The following is a 17,300-nucleotide window of genomic DNA, read 5'->3' as shown; positions in this document are numbered from 1 at the left end:
AGCTGGACTGTTTAGTGCGTTTCCATCTGCTATCCTTAATGCGTATTTACCTGTGTGTTCCACCTACTTAGGACTCAGAGGATGTGGACTGAGGCTTAGGCTCAGTTGTTTGACTAAGTGAGCGGGGTTTTTGTTCATTTGGGGTGTTTTGTTTGAGGGGGGACTTGGGGGCCACCCGCACCGCACAGTACGTGGGATCTTAGTTTCCTGACCAGGGATCAAACCCGCACCCCTTTATTGGAAGCTTGGAGCCTTAATCACTGGGCTGGCAGGGAAGTCCAAGTCAGTGTTGAATCAAGGATTCTAAGGGAACCAACAGGGAGAATAATCTGCTCCTTCCCCATTCCGATTGTTCTACAGGTTAAGCTTACCTGCGGTGGCCATAGGCAAACAAGAGAGCCTTTGCTTTACAAAGCTGCCAAGATCTAGGGGAACTTAAATTGTCTGCCTCTTCCAGACATCCATGTCTTTCTCATTTTCATTTCAGGAGGAGGCCAGGAGAGATGGAATTGAGATAAAGACCTAAGAGCTACCTACAATACCTGGGTGGTCACAATCATACTGCCAGCCTCCAGGACTCTGCAAATCTTCCATATTTTCCATTTGCCCTGGCCTACTGGGAACCAGAAGTCAATTACCCTCAGTTCCTGCATCTGTAAACCAACAGGCTGAACTCCAAGGTGTTTTGGTTTTTTCGTTTTTGTTTTTTGGCTGTACTGCAAGGCTTATGGGATCTTAGTTCCCAGACCAGGGACTGAACCCAGGCCCTCGGCAGTGAAAGCATGGAGTCCTAACCACTGGACTGCCAGGGAGTTCCCAAAAACAAAACAATTTTTAAATCAATGGATTTTACATAAAAATTCACATTTTCAGCTGCTCTTGAACAAAATCTGGTGAAAATGGGCCCACATTCCCGCCAGGAATAAATGGCTGGAGCTGAATAATCATTGTTCTTGTTGCCAAGGCATGAGCCTATGACTCCACAATCCCACCTGGCTCTTCTCTCTTCTCTGTCACTCTCCTGGCTTCTAGGGCATTTGGGTTTCAAGTTTCAGAACTAATGATTTCTCAGACTCCTATCACTGTAAAAATCTTGGAGATCTCCAGATGCAGGGAGACACACCAGAAAAAAATAAATGAGAAATTTGGACTTGGAGTAGACAGAATGAATCCCAGCTCTACCACTTACTAGTATGAACCACTTAGCTTCTCTAAGCCTCAGTTTCCTTAACTGTAAAATGGGTATAACAATAATACCTACCTCATAAGGCTCTTATATTAAATGCCAAGCATTGGACACATAGTGACTCCTATCCCTGTAGGTACCAGAGACTCACCACAGCTCTCCCTGATATTCAGATATAGAGAAAGGCGGTTCAGAGAGGTTAAGCAATAAACTGAAGGCAACACAGCAAATCAAAGGCCAAAGCTAACTCTTCGGTTATCCTTGTGAAGAATGAAAGTCAGCTTTCCGAACTGAAGGACGGCAAATGTTCAAAAGTTTAGGGACTCTGGATAATGGGGTCACAGGTTCAGTCTGGAAGGGATCACTGGCTGATCTTGAGTACCTTCACCCTCAGTTTATGCAAATAATGGAGCGACTGACGTCATAGTTGTTTGCCCAGAGAGGAAATAGAAAACCTCTTTGATGTGCCCTGGGCCTTGATGTTATAACAGCTTCTCCTCCTCCAGGGCCACTGATGGCCTCTGCCCTTTCCCTGGCCATGGGGGCCTCCTGCTTCCTACATCTCGCACAGCAGTTCCTACTGGCTCAGGAGAGCCCATTGTGAATTCTTCAGGAAGTTTGGGAGACTTTTTTTTAAGATACCAGATTACTTAAAATTAAATTATGTACATTAAAAATTACATTAAAAAGCAGAAAAAAGTTTAATATACACTTACAACTAAACTCTCATGAAAACAAAGGTAAAAAATGTTCAAATCTCATCACTTCCTAATTACTTATTTTACTACATTTCCATCTTTTTTTTCTTGCCACACAGCTTATGGGATTTTAGTTGCCCAACCAGGGACTGAACCAGGGCCCTCAACAGTAACATCACAAAGCCTTAACCACTGAACCACCAGGGAATTCCCGATTTTATTACATTTTAGTACTACCTAGACTTTTGTCTATTTTTCTATGTGATGTATTACTGCACATATGGTTCTCAACTCCAAGTTCAAACTACCTTCTGTTAGCAGTTCGTAACTGGCCATAAGGAGTCCTTTTATCACAGAATTCAACCCTGCTACAAACTAAAGCTTAATTGTTTTATTGATTGTCTAGGGCTGGAGCAAGCAAACTATATTAACTCTCAGTCCAAATATGGATGCTTGTCTCTTTCTGCTCATTGCCTGTTTTTGCAAATAGTTTTTGTAAATAAAGTTTTATTGGCATACTATGATGCCAATTCATTTACATACTGCCTCTGGCTGCTTTTGATAACAATTGCAGAGTTGAATAGTTTCAGCAGAGGCCATATAGCCCTCAAAGCCTGAAATATGTATCACCTAACTCTTTAAAGAAAATGCTGGCCAGAATCTGCTTTTGACTTTAAAAATGATTAAGTTTGGATCACAGACTTCACATACATGTTCCTCCAATGGTTGCTAAACTTCTTGACACCTTGAAATAAAGGGTTTGGTTTGGTTTTGACAGTAGCAAACATAGTGATATAAAGGTGACCTGGCTCCACCTTCTGATTCAGCATTTTCTAATCACAGCGGACAACTGATCACTTAGGCAAGTCTTCAACTCTCTGAGTCTCCGTTTCCTCATCTGTAAAATGGGAGAACAGTGAGCTGAGAGGATAAACAGGCCCAGTGCTTGGGAGCGGCACACCCAGTGGGGAGAGGCAAGGAGTCCTGCCCACTCCAGGTGCAGGTAGTAAAACTGGTCACAGAATAGGTTCTTCAGAAGCAGAGACTGAGACAGAGCTTGGGGTACAAGATGTTTTTAAGGATTCACACCAGTGAAATGAACACGGAGAAGCCAGACTGGGGAGAAGGAGAAGTCAGTGGTGGAGGCCCAAGAGGACTTGATCTGTCCCAAACTGGGACTCTGGAGACAGACTTGCTGGTCAGAGCTGTCCCCCACTGGGCTGAAACGGCCACATTTACTCCTGCCGTGTTCAGCTACCACATGGAGGCTGCTCTGGGCAGAGGCAGCCTGGGGCAAAGCCTGTGCAATGGCAGGAGATCCCATAGGAGCTGACAGCTAGCTACTTCCCCCATCCCCCCAAGTCCTTCCTTGAAAGGACCTTCCATGCCCACCACAGAGGTACATCATCCATAGAGAATTTTAAAATAATAATCAAAACTGCCATAAGTCTGTTGACTTTATCATTTTGTGCCAGCAAATCTACATCTACAATTTTTTTTTTTTTTTTTGGCTGTGCTGGGTCTTTGTTGCTGTGTGTGGGCTTTCTCTAGTTGCCAGTGAACAAGGGCTACTTTCTAGTTGTGGGGTGCAGGCTTCTCATTGTGGTGGCTTCTCTTGTTGGGGAGCATGGGTTCTAGAGTGCAGGCTCAGTAGTTATGGAACACGGACTTAGATGCCCCATGACATGTGGGATCTTCTTGGACCAGGGATCGGACCTCTGCATTTGGCAGTTGGATTCTTAACTACCAAACCACCAGGGAACTCCAGTGACAGCAAAGCTAATCAATATCAATGCCAGTTGCTGAACCGACAGCTGCCAGCCAACTTTGGTGCTTGATATTGAATAAGTGCTCATAGACAGTTACTGTTGTTGCTATTATTCTCTTTGTGTCAGGATTAGTGGTTGTAAATGTCAGAAACCCAACTCAAAGGAGCTTAAGCAAAGGAGGAAAAATTCTTAACTTAGGTCACTCAGATATCAGGAATCTGTCTCCTTCTCTCATCAGAGCTTTCTCTGTGCCAGCTCCACACACAGGCACGTTTTCCCTCCATGGAGTCAGACATGGGCACCGCAGTAGTGTTCCATTGGCTCAGCAAAGTCAGACCCCAGAGAGAGTCTCTTTCTCAAGCAAAAGTCCCAGGGCAAACCCACACTAGCCGGCTCTGGTCAGGCACCCAAACCTGAACCAATCACAGAGATTCTCATTGGCCAGTCCTGGCTCATGCGTGCTCAGTTGCTTCAGTTGTTTCCAACTCTTCACCACCCTATGTAGACTGTAGCCTGCCAGGCTCCTCTGTCCATGGGATTCTCCAGGCCAGAATACTGGCATGGATTGCCATGCCCTCCTCCAAAGGGATCTTCCCCACCCAGGGATTGAACCTGTGTCTCTTACGTCTCCTGCATTGGCAGGCAGGTTCTTTACCACTAGCACCACCTGGGAAGCCCCCTACATGTTCCCAAACCACATGGGCAGAAAGGGAGAAGGGATGGTTCCTCAAAGGAAGAGTGAGATGCTGTGGCTAGAGGAGGAATGGATGCTGGACAGGCCAAACCAACAAAATCCAGGACAGCACTCAACGCTCCAAAGCCGAGCACAGAGGACAGTCTTCTGTCCTGGGCACCTCAGATCCTGGGCACCCATGGTTTGGGACACTGAGACTCAGGGAGGAGCTGGAAGTGGCCCAAGATCACAGAAGTCTCTAGGACTTCCCTGGAATAGATAAAAATCCACCTGCCATTACAGAGGACCTGGGTTCCATCCCTGGTCTGGGAAGATTCCACAAGCCTCGTAGCAACTAAACACATGAGCCACAGCTACTGAGATCATCTGCTGGAACTACTACTGAAGACCATGTTCTGCAACAAGAGAAGCCACCACAATCGAAAGCCCGTGCACCGCAACTGGAGAGAAGTCCCCACTCGGAACTCTCTGGACCTTCCAGGCCATCGCTGATGCATGGTGCTAAAGTTCAAGCATGTGGGCTCTGTGCCCCAAGAGATAGAGACCAGCCCCACCCAGCTGGCCCGTCCCAGCTGCACCAGCCCTGATAATAGCTGGGCACACTGGCCAGCCCACATGCCCTCTGTTTCCCAACCGTTATTTCAGCCCTTGTTGGGGAGTCTGTGGAGCCTGGCAGGGGATGGGGTGGTTCTATCCACAGGCTTTTGCCCCTGAATCCTCATTTAATTCTGTTTGGAGGCCTACAGTTGTAGATCCCAGAAAACAGAATACAGGACTGTTTGACTGTTTTGGCAGTCCAATTTTCAAATGAAACTAAAGTCTTTTTAGTTTATTTACATTCCCCAGATATAATGTTGTTTAGTCATGAAGTCATGTCCAACTCTTTCATGACCCCCATGGACCATAGCCCACCAGCCTCCTCTGTCCGTGGGATTTCCCAGGCAAGAATATTGGAGTGGGTTGCCATTTCTTTCTCCAGGAGATCTTCCCAAACAGGGAATCAAACCCAGGTCTCTTGCATCTCCTTCATTGGCAGGCAGAATCTTTACCACTGAGCCACCAGGGAAGCCCCCAGATACAATAAAGAATCATAAATAGGCCACTCCAGTTCAAGCACAGCAGTTATCCACAGCTTTTCCCCACGTTGACCTTGAGCAGTGAAGCCTTTGAAGTCTTGACGATGTTGCAACTCTGCTACAAAACCTTCAAAAGCTCCCCCATTGCCTCAAAGATAAAGCCCAAACCCCCTAATCTGACATTTGCAATCCTCCCACATTCCTCATAGGCTTCTGAGGTAGAGCTAGTGGTAAAGAATCCACCTGCCAACACAGGAGGCACAAGAGACGCAGGTTCCACCCCTGGGTCGGGAAGATCCCCTGGAGAAGGACATGGCACCCCACTCCAGTATTCTTGCCTGAGAAACCCCACTACAGAGGAGCCTGGCGGGCTACAGTCCATGGGGTTACAAAGGGTCGGACATGACTGAGCGACTAAGCACACACATTCCTTATAAGCATAATTGGTAACTATTAATTATCTGTATCAGTAGGCATTAATTGAGTCATGCCAGGCATCAAGCAAAGCGCTTTACGTGCATTAGCTCAGATGATTCTCATAACAACCCTATGAGGGAGGTGCTACTATAATTCCCATTTTACAGATGAGGCTCAGAGAGATGAAGTGGTTTGCCCCAGGTTGCTCAGCAGGAGCCCCCACCTCTGCCAACACAAAGGCTTTGCTCCTCTCTAGCCTGTCCACGAAGGCCCCCTGCAGACTTGCAGCGCTCCTACCTTCCCTCTCTTTTCCCCTCCTTCACCCCTGCCAAGCCAGCCCTTCCCACTTAGCCACAGGCCAAAGGAAGAGGAAGCTTCTCCAGGGTCCAGGAGGCTGGTTTCCTCCTGCTGCTTGAAAACGGGCTCAGGGGTCATTTCCAAAGCATTTTCCAAAAGCAATGACAGCATGGCAGGACGTGGCTAGCATACAGACTTTGGCGAGAGTCAGGTGGTTGTGGCAGTTTAGCGGCTAAATCATGTCTGACTCATACGACCTCATGTAGCTCACCAGGTTCCTCTGCCCATGGGACTTTTCAGGCAAGAATACTGGAATGGGTTGCCATTTCCTTCTCCAGTAAATTTCCCTGACCCAGGTATTGAACCTGAGTCTCCTGCATTGCAGGCGGATTATTTACCGCTGATCTACCAGGGAAGCCTGACAGAGTCAGGCTTGGGCTCAATTCTCAGTTCTGTCACTTTTTAGCTGTGTTCCTTGGATACCTCTCTAAACCTCCATTTTCCAATCTGTAAAATGGGGATGACAGCACCTACCTCCTAGGGTTGTTAGAGGATTTCATAATTAAAGGGCATAAAAGCAACTACACTCCAATAAAAATTAATTTAAAAAAAGAAAAAAGAAAGGTCACAGCATCTAGTGTGTTTAGCACAGTATTTGGCTTATAAAACAAAATGACCAGAAAATCTAAGTTTTGTTCTTGCTGCTATTTTATTATTATTTTGAAAAAGTGCTCTGCCTCCAAAGGTGACAACTTGAGACAGATCCCACTCTTTCAGCTGAAGATATTTTAAGTTAAAAAATCAGCTCCCCTTCTTACATACAATACCAAAAGCACAGGTGACCAAAGAAAAAAATAGTAAGTCAGACGTCATCAAATTTTAAACAATCTGTGCTGCCTGTCATTCCATCAAGTGAAAACACAACCCACAGAGTGGGAAAAATGATATTTGTAAATTTATGATATTTGTAAATCATATATTTGATAAGGGACTTGATTCCTGATAAGGGACCACATAAGGAACCATTACAACTAAGTGACAGAGGATGAGATGGTCAGATGGCATCACTGACTGAATGGACATGAGTTAGAGTAGCTCTGGGAAACGGTGAAGGACAGGGAAGCCTGGCGTGCTGCAGCCCATGGGGTTGCAAAGAGTCAGACACAAGTGAGCAACTGAACAACAACAACTCAGTAATAAAAAGACAAATAATACAATGAAAAAGTAGGAAAAGGATATGAGATATTTCTTCAAAGAATGTATGAAATTAACAATAAACACATAAAAATGTCAACATCATTAGCCACTAGGGAAACGCAAATCAAAATCACAATGAAACAGGGCCAAAACAAAAAACAAAAACAACAACAGCAAAACTCTGGGAGACCAGTTCTATGAAACTCTGCTTGGCAACAAAAAGACACACAATCCACGTAGAGGCACCAACATGGAAGACTCTCAAATGCATTATGTTGAATGCAAGAAGCCAGACTCACAAGGCTGCTTACTGTCTGATTCATTTATACAAAATGCTGGAAAAGGCAAAACCCACAATCTGTCCACATAACAGAAAATAGATCCCTGGCTGTCAGTGACTGGGTGGGGGAGGGTTTAACTACAAAGGTGTACAGTGGTGAATGGGTTGGTGGGTCTGTTTTTGAGTAATGAAATTGTTTTAGATCTTGATTGTGGTTATAGTTACGTGACTATATATGTTTTCAAAACTCACAGAACTATATGCTGAAAAGGGTGAATGTCATTCTTCAGAAATTACATTTCAAGAACTACGATTCTCAAAAAGCCATATTTACAACTCCTAAAATAGTATAAATCATGCAAATATTATTTGCGGCAGAATCAGAATGGCAGTTAGACCTGAAGAGAAGGAAATAAACTTTTTGGTCACAATAGCCTGGGGTGATCCCAAAAGAAGATTCCAAATGGAAATTGTTGAACTGGTTCTCTTTACTTAAATACAGGTTCTCTTTATCCAATTCAGAATGGATTAATGTTGCTGTACACCTGAAACTAACACAACATTGTAAGTCAACTGTACTCCAATTAAACTTGAAAAAATAAATTAATAAAGTCCATTCAATAGCTGACAGTCATTGGTATGTTTTGCACTGTGGGAACTGCCAGCATGTGGGATCTTAGTTCCCTGACCAGAGATCAAATCTGTATCCCTTGCAGTGGAAGCATGGAATCTTAACCACCGGATTGCCAGAGAAATCCCTCTTGATCTGTTTTTGTTTTGTTTTATTTTATTTTTAAACTTTACATAATTGTATTAGTTTTGCCAAATATCAAAATGAATCCGCCACAGGTATACATGTGTTCCCCATCCTGCACCCTCCTCCCTCCTCCCTCCCCATTCCATCCCTCTGGTTCGTCCCATTGCACCAGCCCCAAGCATCCAGTATCGTGCATCGAACCTGGACTGGCAACTCGTTTCATACATGATATTTTACATGTTTCAATGCCATTCTCCCAAATCTTCCCACCCTCTCCCTCTCTCACAGAGTCCATAAGACTGTTCTATACATCAGTGTCTCTTTTGCTGTCTCGTACACAGGGTTATTGTTACCATCTTTCTAAATTCCATATATATGCGTTAGTATACTGTATTGGTGTTTTTCTTTCTGGCTTACTTCACTCTGTATAATAGGCTCCAGTTTCATCCACCTCATTAGAACTGATTCAAATCTTGATCTGTTTTTATAGTTACTTAATGTTTCCTTGTATTTAACCAATACAAGGACATTTAGGTTGTTTACAATATTTTCCACCACGGTAGATGAACTAAGATAAGTGAACAGCCTTATAAATGAGGGTAGGGATTCATGTGGATATTATCTAGAGCACGAGATCTTATGCCTTTTTTTCCCTCCCTTTTTTTGCCACGGACATCTTTGGATGTCTTGTGAAACCTCTGCATGGTATGATGTGCCAAAATTCCAGACTCTCAGAAGCATGCAGGTGATCTGCATAAATCACATTGTCTGGTTTAGTTAGACCCGATGAGTTTCTCCTATCAGTAATTTGTCAATTATTCCTCAATAAAGTTGGAGGTAGGAAGGGGGGGTATCAGCATCTTTTCTGCTGCAGCCAAGCAAGATAGCCACATTCCAAGTTCAAAAGACAGCCAAGGCTTTCCCACACCCTTTTGTCACGTTGGTCTTAGAATACAAGCCGACTCCCCCAAAGATATGCAAGTCATGGCACATTATGTCTAAAGATCAGGCATATGATTTCACAGGAGCTCATTAGCAACCAAAGACTGTGTTTCCAAACCTCAAAAGTGCATCTTCATTTAGAGACTGCCTCTTTTTCACATTGTGTCCATTAAAAATATATATTTATTTATTTGGATGCACTGGGTCTTATTTGCAGCACGTGTGATCTAGCTTCCTGACCAGAAATCAAACCCAGGCTCCCTGCATTGAGTGCTCAGAGTCTTAGCCACTGGATCACCAGAAAAGTCCCACATTGTCTTTTTTTTTTTTCCCAGAAGGAGCCAATAGGCAAGGACTCATAGTATGAACTGTTCTGTTTTCGATACTCAAAGAACTCAAATTCCAAGCTGCCCATATGGTGAAATGCAAGAAAGTTGTGTCCCAGTGATGGTTTTTTTCCTTGCAGCTCTCCCTAATTGTGACCATCCCTCTCCTATTTATGAAATTACAATCATATAACACTTTATATCAGCTTTAATCATATCAGATCAGATCAGTCGCTCAGTCGTGTCCGACTCTTTGCGACCCCATGAATCGCAGCACGCCAGGCCTCCCTGTCCATCACCAACTCCTAGAGTTCACTCAGACTCACGTCCATAGAGTCAGTGATGTCATCCAGCCATCTCATCCTCTGTCATCCCCTTCTCCTCCTGCCCCCAATCCCTCCCAGCATCAGAGTCTTTTCCAATGAGTCAACTCTTCGCATGAGGTGGCCAAAGTACTGGAGTTTCAGCTTCAGCATCATTCCTTCCAAAGAAATCCCAGGGCTGATCTCCTTCAGAATGGACTGGTTGGATCCATATGTAATAGCTATAAAATACACACACACACAAAAGGCCCTTAAAAAATTCCTCCCCGTTTGGCACTTCCCTGGTGGTCCAGTGCATAGACTGTGTATTGCCACAACTAAAGATCCTGCATGCTGCAATAAAGACTGAAGATTTTGAGTGCTGCAAATAAGACCTGGTGCAGTCAAATAAATAATTTTTTAAAAAATTCCTCTCCCTAGTCTTCCCTGGTGGTCCAGTGGTTAAAACTGTGCCTGCCAATGCAGGGGACACGGGTTTGATCCCTGGTCCGGGAAGATCCCACATGGCTCAGGGCAAAAGGGCCCTTATGTCACAACTACTGAGCCCACGTGCTGCAACTACTGAAGCTCGTTCACCTAGAGCTCACGCTCCAAAGCAAGAAAAGCCACCACAGTGAGAAGCCGCGCGCCACAACTAGAGAAGGCCCCCTCACAGCAACAAAGACACAGCACAGCCAAAAATAAATAAATAATAAAAATTTTAAAATACATAAACTGAGGGTGCACCTAAAAAAAAAATTCCTCCCCCTTTATTTTCATTGCAAATTTATTTAAGCTCTTAGCAGCAAATTCAACCCTTACAGTGGGGAGGGGAGAGGGAGGTTATGGCAGCAACAGCTAGAGCGTCTCCCCTGCCCTTTTCCCACCTCTGGTTTATCTAAAGCTTTTCTCCATTCTGAGAAAAGATTTAACATTTTCTTTCCACTTAGTGGAAACAATAATGCAAACTTTCAACATTTGGGGGCCACCTAAAGCTCACTTTTGGGAATGTTTGACCTATTTTCCCTCCCATCTAGAGGAGAGAACAAAACACCAAAGACATCAGGACTTCCCTGGGGATCCAGTGGTTAAGAATCTGCCCTTCCTCTGCAGGAGACCTGAGTTTGATCCCTGGTGAGGGAACTAAGATCTTGCAGGCAGCACAGTAAGACCCCCAAATTTTTATTTTTTAAATAAATAAGTAAATAAAGGCACATTGGGCTTCCCCACCTCATTTCAAGCCATTGCAGTCTTGACAGACCACAGGGATGCAGCTAGTCAACTCTCCTGGGACTCCATCTATTCTGTTGAATCCCAGAAGTAATTTTTACCTCTCATAACAGATTTGCCTGCAGGTAAGCTACTGTCTCGGAGAAGGCAATGGCACCCCACTCCAGTACTCTTGCCTGGAAAATCCATGGACAGAGGAGCCTGGTAGGCTGCAGTCCATGGGGTCGCTAAGAGTCAGAGACGACTGAGCGACTTCACTTTCACTTTTCTCTTTCATGCATTGGAGAAGGAAATGGCAACCCACTCCAGTATTCTTGCCTGGAGAATCCCAGGGACGGGGGAGCCTGGTGAGCTGCCGTCTATGGGGTCGCACAGAGTCGGACACGACTGAAGCAACTTAGCATAGCATAGCATAGCATAAGCTACTGTCTCACACCACAGGTAACTCCACAGCCACCCAGGCTTTAAAGGCTGGTCAACTATTCCAGGAGGCCATGCAGGCCACCCCAAGGCCCCTGGGCAGGTTCTGAGTGCTCAGCCAGGTCTTCAAAAAGGAGCTCAGGGCCAAAGGCCACCTAGGTCATGCTCATGAAGAAGAAGATAGCCAGTGCTTACACAGCTAGGAAACTCATATGCACATCTTAGGAAGGACATTCCTTGCCACTCCATCCTTCCTTTCCCCAAACAATGTTTCCACCATCTTTCAGTGAGTCAGGGTCCATAGGTCAAATCCTACCTAGTCAGGGAGGGGTCCCAATACCACCTCCAAGTCTGATTATGTACTAGGAGGAATCACAGGACCCACTGTACAGTCATGCTTATGACTAAGACATATTACAGGGACTTCCCTGGTGGTCCAGTGGCTAGGACTCCACACTCCTAATGCAGGGGGCCCAGGTTCCATCCCTGGTCAGGGAACTAGATCCCACAGGCCACAACTGAATGTTTAAATGCTGCAACTAAAGATCCTGCATGCCACAGTGAAGATGGAAGATTCTGTGTGCCTCAACTAAGACCTGCCGCAGCCAAATAAATAAGTATTTTTAAAAAATAAAAAGGCATATTACAACAAAAGATGCAAACTCAGTCCAGGAAGCAGGAGTATGGGTGAGGTCCAGAGGAAACCAGGGGCCAGCTACTAAGGGTCTTCTCCCAGTGGGGTCTCACTGGATGCCCTTACATCCTCCAGCAAGAGATGAAGTGTCTACCAGGGAAGCGTGCCTGAGCCTCAAACTCCAGTATTTCTATTGGAGGCTGGTCTCAAAGGCACCCACTGCACAGTGGGTACCAAAATCCCAGATTCTCAGGAAAGAAGCAGGTGTCTGGCATAAGCCATACTGTTTGCACGGTTTAGGCCCAGTGAGTGACTTTTACCATTTCTGGGGATGGTGGGAACCTTCCTGAAATACAAGTTCCTCAATGTCAACCAAGACTCAACCTTACAAGCAGGCCTTCCTACAAACAGCAGCCTTAAGGGACTTCCCTGGCCATCTAGTGGTTAGGATTCTGCACTTCCAATGCAAAGGGCTCAGGTTCAATCCCTGGTTCAGTTCAGTTCAGCTCAGTCATGTCCAGCTCTTTGTGACCCCATGAATCGCAGCACGTCAGGCCTCCCTGTCCATCACCAACTCCCGGAGTTCACTCAGACTCACGTCCATCGAGTCAGTGATGCCATCCAGCCCGCTCATCCTCTGTCATTCCCTTCTCCTCTTGCCCCCAATCCCTCCCAGGATCAGAGTCTTTTCCAATGAGTCAACTCTTCGCATGAGGTGGCCAAAGTACTGGAGTTTCAGCTTTAGCATCATTCCTTCCAAAGAAATCCCAGGGCTGATCTCCTTCAGAATGGACTGGTTGGATCTCCTTGCAATCCAAGGGACTCTCAAGAGTCTTCTCCAACACCACAGTTCAAAAGCATCAATTCTTCCGCACTCAGCCTTCTTCACAGTACAACTCTCACATCCATACATGACCACAGGAAAAACCATAGCCTTGACTAGACAGACCTTTGTTGGCAAAGTAACGTCTCTGCTTTTGAATATGCTATCTAGGTTGGTCATAACTTTCCTTCCAAGGAGTAAGCATCTTTTAATTTCATGGCTGCAGTCACCATTTGCAGTGATTTTAGAGCCCCAAAAAATAAAGTCTGACATTGTTTCCACTGTTTCCCCATCTATTTCCCATGAAGTGATGGGACCAGATGCCATGATCTTCGTTTTCTGAATGTTGAGCTTTAAGCCAACTTTTTCACTCTCCTCTTTCACTTTCATCAAGAGGCTTTTTAGTTCCTCTTCACTTTCTGCCCTAAGGGTGGTGTCATCTGCATATCTGAAGTTATTGATATTTCTCCCATCAATCTTGATTCCAACTTGTGTTTCTTCCAGTCCAGCGTTTCTCATGATGTACTTTGCATACAAGTTAAATAAGCAGGGCGACAATATACAGCCTTGACGTACTCCTTTTCCTATTTGGAACCAGTCTGTTGTTCCATGTCCAGATCTAACTGTTGCTTCCTGACCTGCATACAGATTTCTCAAGAGGGAGGTCAGGTGATCTGGGAACTAATATTCCACAGGCCTCGTGGTGCATCCTAAAAAGAAAAAAAAAAAAAAAAGGCCAAGATTCTAAATAGATGATTATCAAATCTTCAGGATAATGGCTGGCTCAACTATGTTAAAAGAAAAAAAAATATATCAAATCAGGGGCTTCCCTCATGGCTCACCGGTAAAGAATCTGCCTGCCAGTGCAGGAGACACAGGTTCGATCCTTAGGCCGGGAAGATCCCACAGGCTGTGGAGCAACTAAAGCCCTTGCACAACTACTGAGCCTGTGCTCTAGAGCCCACATCCCACAGCTACTGAAGCCCAAGCACCCTAGAGCCAGTGCTCTGCAACAAGGGAAGACACCGCAGTGAGAAGCCCTGGCACCACAACTAGAAAGTGGGCCCCCGGCTCCCCAAAACTAGAGCAAAGCCTGCACAACAGTGAAGACCCAGCAGAGTCAAAAATAAATTTTAAAAATTATTTTTTACAAAATGAAAGAAAGAAAATCAGCCTCAAGCCTGCGGGTTCCCTGTCATCTACACACCAGGGCACAGTGGAGGGTGAGTCACATGAGGACATCTGGGTTGTGGGCTCCTTGAGCAAGCCATCTGGCACCTAGCTCCTAGCACAGGATGGGCATGGACTGGCCACTCAGGAACAAAGAGCCAAGGCAGCCGTATCCATCCACTGCTAACCTTCTCCAACTGGGCCCAGCCTGAGATGGAGCCCTAGGAAGGGGGCCCGGGGGGCTCCAAAGACTGGGTCCTGTAGGTTCCCCTCCCCCACCTCTCCCACAGATGGGAGAGGCATGTAGGGGTGCTTCCAGCATGTGACTGAGACCCCACAGTGTTTATGGAAGCAAAGTCCAGGGGATAGGAGGAACGAAGATACCAGCCCTGGTCAGCAGAGCCGGTCGCTTACCTTTGGCACCCGAGGCTGCTGCTGACATGTTTCCTTGATTCAGCAAACATTAACTTTGTGCCAAGGGCACAGGGCAGGTCGGGTTCCAGGAGAAAGGATTTGAGTTGGCCGCCGCAAGCAAGGGGACACAGTGTTCCTCTGCACCTGGGATGGGAGGGTGCACTGAGACATTCTCCCATGTGGAAACTCCCGGCCCGTGAGTGCCACTCTGGGCTCCACCCACTCCCGTCTTCCGATGGAAACCTAGACTCAGGGGACCAAGGTGGACCCAGAGGCAGACTGGCCCAGTAGGGGCGGAATAAGGAGGTGGGGCCACCTTGCCTACCTTCATATTTGCCCAGGAAACAGAAGAGGGAAAAGATGTCTGGACTGGTGGGAAGCAAATAGAAGCAAATAGGCCGGAGCTAGGATCTCTGTTCTTACAGCTCTACAACCCTAGGGGCGTATATTCACTCTCCGAGCCTCAGTCTTCCCATCTGTCTGGTGGGGGGGGGAATCAATATCTCCCACTTGCCTAGAAGGTGATGCCTACGGCGATGGTGGGGGGTGGGGGGGGTTCTGGGGACTTCCCTGGCAATCCAGAGGTTAAGATTCTGCACTCCCACTACAAGGGTTCTCCAGTTCGATTCCTGGTTGGGGAACTACATGCCATGCAGTGGTGCAGCCAAAAATAAAAAGTGTAGGCTCTGGACTTGGAATAATCTGGTTCACATTCCAGTTCTATTCTGACTGGCTTAGGAAAGTTCTCTGATTGTCCCAGGTCCCACCTCCCAGGGGTTTGCTGACTAAGGCTGACCCATGGCAGCTAAGCAGCTGAACCTCTGACCTCGAGCTGGGGAGTTAGTTCTGAGAGGGCTTCCTGGAGGAGGTGGAAATTTGAGAGTGGACCAGGAGGACCTAGCAGGTCTTGCTGAGGAAGGTGGGAAGGGGTGCTCCTCCCTGGTACAGGCCTCTCTTTGCTCTCTGGTTGGGAGGGAAAGACAAGAGAGGCAAGGAGGGAGGAAGGGGGCAGGAAAGAATGAGGGGGGTAATGTCAGGCACCTTCTTGCTGTTAGTCTGTTTTTCTTATCTGAGAAATGGGAACATTGGATTGAATGTTGGACTGAATGATCCTCAAGGTCATAACCTACCAGGATTATCTGTTTTTCGGTATTAAAAAAAGAAAAGAAAAAAGGCAGGGAATTCCTTGGTGGTCCAGTGGTTAGGACTTAGTGCTTTCATTGGTGGGGCCTGGGTTCAGTCCCTGGTCAGGAAACTAAGATCCTGCAAGCCAAAAAAAAATAGAAGAAGAAACAAACAACAAAAAAATTTTAAGGCATCTGACACCAAAAGCAAAAGCAAAAATAAACAAATAGGATCACATCAAACTAAAACACTTCTGCACAGCAAAGGAAACCATCAACAAAATGAAAAGGCAACCTATTGAGTGGGAGGAAATATTTGCAAATCACATATTTGATAAAGGGCTAATATCTAACATACAGGAAGACCTCACAACTCACTAGCCAAAAAAAAAAAAAAAAAATTATAGGGTTTCCCTGGTGGTCCAGTGGTTAGGAATCTGCCTTGCAATGCAAGGGGCACTGGTTCAATCCCTGGTCTGAGAAGTTCCCACGTGCTGGGAAACAACTAAGCCCATGCGCCACAACTGCTGAGTCTGTGCTCTAGAGCCCGGAAGCTGCAGCTCCTGACGCCTGAGGGCCCTAGAGCCCGTGCTCCAAAGCAAGAGAAGCCTCCTCAATGAGAAGTCCACGCACTACAATTAGAGAGCAGCTTCTGCTCACCGCAACTAGAGAAAGCCCACGTGCAGCAATGGAGACCCATCACAGCCCCCCAAAATAAATAAATAAATCTTCAAAATATTTTTAAAACAATGAGCCGTAAAAGGGAATGAAAATTTTGCCATTTACAACAACAGGCATGGGTTGCAAGAGCATTATTCCAAATGAAATAAGTCAGAGAAAGACAAACACTATATGATTGCTCTTTCTCTCTCTCTCTTTTTTTTTGGCCGTACCATTAGGCTTGCAATACCTTAGCTCTCTAACCAGGGATTGGATCCTCAGCAGTGAAAGCACACAGTCCTAACCACTGAACCACTAGGCGTCCCCAGTGATTATTTTTTTTTAATAGGGTTATTGGTGTTGGCTTAGGGTATTTATTAACTTTAGGACAAAGAGAGCCATAGGGCGGAGGTAGGGCTACATCCAGTGTTATAATTAGGATTAGTGTTAAAGCCAGTGGAATACTCATATGGTGAATGTGAAAAGGTAAAGAAAACATGGGTGTGAATGTTCTGGATTTCACACCTAAGTTTTCTTTACCTGACTAGTGTGCTTATCCTCCCTTCTCTTGAAATTTCCTTTTTTTTTTTTTTGGCATATGGATCTTAGTTCTCCAACTAGGGATTGAACCTGCACCCCCTACAGTGGAAGCATGGGTCTTAACCAATGGACCAACAGGGTAGACCTCCTATGATCTCTCTTATATGCAGTATCTTAACTCATTATTGATAGTGGAATTTTTGCAGAAACTAACACCTGTGACTGGTGATTTGCTATGTAAGTGATACTGCTAGGTCTCCGGTCAATAATGTTCAGATGACAAAAGATGTATTAATACGCCTCTGGTCAAGAATGTGTTAAAAAAAAAAAACAAACAAAGAAAA

The 17,300-nt window shown here is 45.6% G+C and overlaps 1 long non-coding RNA gene across 1 annotated transcript; it reads right to left on the bottom strand.

Moving 5' to 3' along the window:
- Positions 1-13,601: 13,601 nt before the first annotated feature.
- On the bottom strand, positions 13,602-15,891 carry LOC112579931. The gene is made up of 3 exons (XR_003104246.2): positions 15,763-15,891; positions 14,633-14,776; positions 13,602-13,758 (listed from the first exon to the last, which is right to left on the bottom strand). It is a non-coding gene; the product is annotated as an uncharacterized LOC112579931 (long non-coding RNA).
- Between the last annotated feature and the right edge of the window lie 1,409 nt (positions 15,892-17,300).

Source organism: Bubalus bubalis, chromosome 17, assembly GCF_019923935.1.
Source record: "Bubalus bubalis isolate 160015118507 breed Murrah chromosome 17, NDDB_SH_1, whole genome shotgun sequence".
In the NCBI taxonomy this organism is placed as follows: Eukaryota; Metazoa; Chordata; class Mammalia; order Artiodactyla; family Bovidae; genus Bubalus; species Bubalus bubalis.
The sequence above is the reverse complement of the archived record's forward strand: the minus strand, read 5'-3'. Positions and strand labels throughout refer to the sequence as shown.